Source organism: Formica exsecta, unplaced genomic scaffold (assembly GCF_003651465.1).
Source record: "Formica exsecta isolate Colony F162 unplaced genomic scaffold, ASM365146v1 scaffold98, whole genome shotgun sequence".
Taxonomy (NCBI): domain Eukaryota; kingdom Metazoa; phylum Arthropoda; class Insecta; order Hymenoptera; family Formicidae; genus Formica; species Formica exsecta.
The window spans coordinates 229,064-235,893 of NW_021853741.1; the positions used below are offsets into that span (position 1 = coordinate 229,064).

At 32.9% G+C, this 6,830-nt stretch overlaps 2 protein-coding genes across 6 annotated transcripts in view; one reads left to right on the forward strand and one right to left on the reverse strand.

Annotated features, from left to right (window-relative positions):
- The window catches only part of LOC115245510 (phospholipase ABHD3), a 21,629-nt gene extending 19,529 nt beyond the window's left edge, over window positions 1-2,100 (reverse strand). For 2 of the 5 annotated variants that reach the window (XR_003885556.1, XM_029823872.1), the window contains exon 1: window positions 1,356-1,545. The gene's annotated coding sequence lies outside the window, so the exon portion shown is untranslated. Of the gene's footprint in view, window positions 1-295; window positions 316-445; window positions 669-1,355; window positions 1,546-1,992 lie in introns of those variants that run through there. The other 3 variants (XM_029823874.1, XM_029823875.1, XM_029823877.1) reach the window with 3 other exon arrangements.
- Window positions 1-6,830, forward strand: part of LOC115245511 (platelet glycoprotein V-like) — a 50,174-nt gene that overhangs the window by 20,150 nt on the left and 23,194 nt on the right. The gene's annotated exons all lie outside the window — the stretch shown is intronic.

Here is a 6,830-nt window from a genome sequence, read left to right on the forward strand (position 1 = left end):
TATAATATATAAATTATTTTTATTATAAGATACAAAGTTATAATTATAATTTAATTAGTAAGGCATTTAAAATTAGATGCATCGAAATTTAATTTCCGTCCATCTACGATACATATCTATAAGTAGAGCAATTGCGCAATTTTCGTCAACGCTTGAAAAAATCTGGAGTATTCGAGAGGAATAAGCTTATACAAGATCGGTTTTAAAATTTCGTAATAATATAATTTTGCACGGACTAGAGTATGGTTTTCTCGTAAGATAAAAATTTTAATAAGCAAATATTAAAATGTGGTACCGTGTTAAAGGTAGGCGCCCCTCGCGCGACCGGCCCTGCCTTCGGATTAAACGACGCCTCGCGCTTTTCTTAACCTCCCAATCCCTCAACAGAGGTGACGGATTCTTCGATAGAAAGATCCATCTTATCGGGCGAGAGGGGGGACCTTACCGTAGATGCCGATGTAGCGTTTTCGAGCGAGGAGTCGAATATACGGCCGAGTGTTATCGCGATCCGCAAGCGTCAGAGGTTCGATAACGCACCCTTACTAACGACCACTGGCATAGGAAGTTCGTAGATACGACGAGATTTGTTAAGCATGCGCTTGCGCAGCGATATTAAATGCGTCTCTTTTTAAATGCGTCTCGAAATGCACGCGGATAAAGCTCTTTGAGTTGAGAACCTTGCCTTGATGCATGTCGATTTGAAGACTAGAGGAAAATTACGCGAAGCGAACGTTATAAATGATGCACTTCCGTGTAAAAAAAAACGTGCATCTCTTGGATGAAATATTCTGTGTATCAGTGTTTATAAAACGCTCCACGTTGTGTTATGATAATTAAAAGTCTCGTACGTCATGCTCCAAAATTATCGGACACGTAATTCGTTCGATGCATTTAAAAATTAATTAATTGGACTATGCATGTCGATTTGAAGACTAGAGGAAAATTACGCGAAGCGAACGTTATGAATGATGCACTTCCGTGTAAAAAAAAAACGTGCATCTCTTGGATGAAATATTCTGTGTATCAGTGTTTATAAAACGCTCCACGTTGTGTTATGATAATTAAAAGTCTCGTACGTCATGCTCCAAAATTATCGGACACGTAATTCGTTCAATGCATTTAAAAATTAATTAATTGGACTACCATTTTTTAAGAATACTCTAGGAAAAGATACGATTTATATCTCTGATCTCTAATTATGACATATAATGTTGCAACGTGGCAATCATTCTATGTTCAGGTAGACATTTGCGCAATTGCTGGCGAGATTAACTCATTATTTTGTAGTTCACACATGCTGCGTCTTATTATATTTAATAAGAAACGTAATACATTCTTATATCGATCGTACTCACGTTTTCTCACATTCACTTTTGACAAAAGATCAGGACTAATATGAACGTCGCATCGAACATTCGTAGAAAACACATTCACGATTGAAACAGCTGATTGATTAATACCGGCCACACATGAATAGATTGATACAGTAGAGGGGGAAAAATACGCGCATGCTCGTACCGTTCTGCGATGTATGTGCACTTTGCTCGCACGATGACGCTGGAAGTTGCAAGATTTTAAATTAAAGCGCATCTCCCAATATAAGAATGAATTAAATAATTGAGATAAACTGTAGAGAAACCAAAAAAAATTAGCGTGCCATCACACATCGTACGTTCTCAATTATCTCAGGTCGTGCCTGGTCGATAGCGGTCACGTGTGAAATGAAACGATTCGTCATCGTCGATGACTTTATCTCGTCCTCTTTTTTTAAGAATTAATATGATTGTGATCAATCTTTGATATTTTATGGAGGATTATTTACGCGTGAGTATAAATACGAGCGACGCGAGATAAATAATAAATTTGGATAGAAATGACAATTATATTTTATCTCAGAATAAATAATGTGTATTTTTTTTAAAACGATGATATTTATATTATATATTTAAATTTTAAATATAATCGTGATTGAAGAAAAATATTTATCGATACCTTTTGTGCGGGATAATTGCACAATGAGCTTTCTAGATCGTCACAGTTTGAGGGTCCGTTTTTCACTGGCGTCGCCAGTGAATCTGCAGTTATTCCTCTTGATTATTTAACGAGTTTTACGAGTTACAGCGTCACTTTATACACTCACTACTTACACACATATATTCTTGTACCCGTTCTTAGACTGGCTAGCAGGAAATAAAAATGTCAAATTTATGAAGCCTGTCTTATGAAACTATTTAAGAATTCCTGCCTCCAATCTTATTATGCCTCCAAGCTCCAAGACGACCATGTTGCAATCGAAATCTGCTATGCTAATTGACATTTGCATATATAAAAGATATATTTGAGCAGACAAAAAATATGGTTAAACTAGGGGGATTAATTATAGGATTAATTTTCCAGAAGCGTGCGAATTTACATGTATGTTATAAAGAGATATATTTACATTCTCACATTAAAAAAATTGTTTCGTTAAAATTGTTTTTTTGACGTGTTCAGAAATATTTACTATTTGTTAGATTAGATTATAGACTAAACGACACACAAATAAGAAGCGCGCATATTATAACCGAGATATATATAATGAGCGCGTATCTCTCTCAAGTTTAGCAGCACATTTTGCTATATCGGCAAATAAGTTGCTGTTTCAGATAGTCGATTGTCATGACAAAACGCTGTGTCATAAAAACGAAGAATGCAACGAACTTTAATGTTCAATTCTATTGCAGAATTCTTGATATATCTTGGATACAATAATCTATAATTTGAAACAAGTTTAATGTCCGATAAAATTTATTACAATATATTTCATAATGCTATATAATAAAAATAATCTTTTATTATTCGTAACACAGCGAATTTTTATCTACACATATTAGGTATTTCGTCAAAAAAGAAAAAAGAGATAAGCAAATCAGATTTTTAGAAGCAAATCAAATTTATTTAAAACATTATGCATATTTTTAATAGCTTCGTTTCTCGCATGATTGCGAATGGATACATTGTATACAAGAGATCGGAACGTTTTTTTTTTTAAGCTACGATTGCTGTTCGCACTGGTGATCACTTGCATATGCATTTGCATCCCCATAGAGTCGTCGCTACTACACGTATGTATTCAGATTCGAAGAGGACAATGGGAAATCGATATGGGTAGGATATGGTACGTGTCACTCTCTCTTTGTACATGTCTGTGCACAAGTTGTTTGTTCATGCAGTCGGTGCGTGATTGAACGATGCTCCGCTTCAGTTTCGAAGAATTGCATTCGTTAGAATCGGCGATCGCTGAGGTCAAATAGGTTGGTGTATCTATTGTGGACAAATATATGTATTGCGAAACCCTGAGAATCTCGGAATCTCGTGATCTTGACGGAAGGGGGTAGGAAAGAACCAACGACCTGCCAACCCCACTCGTATCAACGGCGTAACGAATGAGAAGAGCATCGATTAACTTTGCGATTGACATTAGTTTTCCCGATAGCGCGCCGTTGAATTATCGTCTCGGGATTAATTTTTCCCTTTCTGATCCGCGCACGGAGAGCGTATCGTGGATTTATTTTTTTTTCTGAAGTCTGTCTTATGAAACTATTTAAGAATTCCTAACAAAAACGGGTCTCAGTTTATTGTTGCTATGCGACGAAACAAAGAGTAGTGATCTTCGATCTTCTTCAAAGATTACAGATTACAGTTCCAAGCATGACGTAAGAAAATATATAAAAACATTTTTAAAAAATTAATAAAAATATAAATATAAACGGCGTAACGAATGAGAAGAGCATCGATTAACTTTGCGATTGACATTAGTTTTCCCGATAGCGCGCCGTTGAATTATCGTCTCGGGATTAATTTTTCCCTTTCTGATCCGCGCACGGAGAGCGTATCGTGGATTTATTTTTTTTTCCTTGCTTGAACGCCGCTTAACGAGAGAATCGAGGTAGCAACGGCAGGGGGGATTCACATTTAATGGAACGTAACGTCGGGTATTCTGAATCAACCGGTCGAAAATGTACGACTCGGAGATTAATGAGAGTAGATTTATCGGTAAATCGATAAATTGTGTAAATATATGTACCGTAAATACCGATAGATATAGAGAGGGAGAGAGTAAAGGGAAAGAAATTATTTATGTATAAGGTTATATATAAAAATCTTGATTATCATTTCTCTCCTATTCTTTTCTTCATTCCCCAACGCTAATTCTTTGTTACGGTTTGAATAGCCATCCATCGATTTGAATTTTTAATTAATACAATATATATACATATATATATTTAGAAAATTCTACAAAATAAAAAAAAATGTATTTTTAATACTTGAAAGTAATAATTATTTATACGATTATATTTGATATATTCACGCACGTGGAATTATGATGAAAAAATTTGAAGGGTTATTCATGCTTCGAGAAAAATATGCACACGTTATAAATATACGACTATACAACGATAATGCTATTTTATATCTGGCAATATTGTACAGACATATTTTTCACGTATGCACATCATTTTGCTCTCATATTATCATGTTTATTCACGATGCACCATACGCATCAAGGCTTAGGACCGTCTAGCAGGTGATCTCTATTTATGCATCTACTTTAATATCAATTTATGTGCCGTTACTCTCGTATTCCATATAATTATGAAATTTATGTTCTTTTTAAGATACTTTACGTATGTACATCTTTATCATACACACAACTATTTGCGCGTGTATTAAATTATAAAATATATTGCACTTCTTGTTATTTTATTAGATATTTGTTTTTATGCGTAATAACTGTTTAGTATGATTGAAATATAAGCATAGATAGTATCGCGTTTTAGCACATATCTATTATACAGATTATTTGTTGCTTAACATGTTAATAAAAAAATGGTAAAAAGGTATCAGTATAATATATATAAATTTCTATCATAAAAATATTAGAAATTGAAATAATTTTGTGAAGATATTTTTTATTTAAATGCATAAATAATGCTTAAATAATATAATAATAAATGTTTTGTATACATGCAACAATAAAAGTTTTTTATCGATCGATTTATTTTATCAAAACTGATACTGGATTGTTATAAAGATGTACAATAGATGGCGATGAGATGCCATTTGGATTGCTCGACGAATCTGTAAAGGATTTTTCGTATAATCGGACGTATGTACAAACATCAATACTTTGGAGTTGAACATTTGAAATAATTATTAAAAAATAATAAATTGTTTAATTAAAATGCAAAAAAAAAATGCTTAGCAATAATAAGCCATAATATTTTGTATTACTATCTGTTTAAAAAATAAATACTGCTGTTTTTATTAAACACTGTCTTGTTATCTTTGCGTTAATGTGAGCAGTGAAAACGAAAATGAAATATTATTAATCACATTTGAGGCAAATATCTCAAATATTTGTGACACAATACTCGTGATAATCTTTCTACGGATATATCGTCTGTATAAGTCTCATCTATTTTTCGAGTCTTATATTCTCGCGAAATTATGTGAGAATGACTTTGGCAAAGCTCCAATGTGCCGTAGAATGTGCGGGGACATGTACGGAGCAACGAACTTTAGCCAGCGTGAGACTTCGGACAAAATTCTTTTTGTTTCTCAACGGAAACTTTTTAGCCGTGAACTTGATATAGACATTTTCTTTGGCAGTAATATCAAAGTTTCATACATGCCATTTATTCTACGAAGCAATAATTATAGAATGTAATATAGAATAGAATTTATATAACATAGAAGAAAAACGAATGTGTATGTGTGTGTGTGTGTGTGTATGTGTTTTATTAAAAATCAGACTCTAACTATATTCAGGATATTCGATCGAAATGTTTCGCGACACATATCTCTTTTGTTTAATGTGTTTTTTAATCGTAAATGGATAAATTCATTTGTCATTTATTATAGGATAAAAAAATGTTATTAAAATATAATTACAGAAATAATGTTACGTTATAATAAGCTATATACATTATACAGAAGCGAAAATATAAAAATATAGAGAAAGACAAACGAGAAAAACATTATATTTTACCGTTTGATATAAAGGAGAGCTTTTAGATATTTAATTATTATCATGTATAATAATATACATTTTATATGCATAATTTTTCTGCAATTTATGCATTTTTTTAATGCAATTTTTTATGATTTTTTTTGCTCTATTATACATTTTTATCAGACTTAATATATGGATAATTGAGTATTATCATATTATAATTAACGCGATCATTATCGCGTTGGCTAGATTAAAAGCTGTATATACTACGGACCGTGAAAACACAGCTTACTGTCGAGTGTAATAATTAAAAATTACAACTGTAGTGGTAAAAAGTAAAACGAATTTCTAAACCGATTCTAGGCAACCGTAAGTTTTAATTATTATTCGGCGACGATCACGCATAAGCTGCAACCGCGACGCTTGCGCTCGTATTCGTACGCTTAATTAATTAAACAACGTAATTACAGGAACGCGAGAATGCTGGCGGGACATACAACCGACCATTTTTAATTAATTTACGGCCAGGTACGATTACGAGCTTTTCGCTAACGCCCCCCCCCCCCCCTTACTGCGTCGCTTACGACAACGATATCATTTATTCTATAATTCAATTTTAAAATAATGTAAATAAACAGATAATATTATCATGTAATAATAAATACTATGTAGTGTATATATGTATGTTTGTGGGAGTGGCAGGGGATATTAAATATTATAAATACTTAGGTTCATTGTTGAAAGGAGGAGAAAAAATACTTTTGTCAAGTGAGATACGAAAGCTGATCCGTAAAAGTCGATAACGAGAATGTAATTGAGAATAATTTTTTTTTTT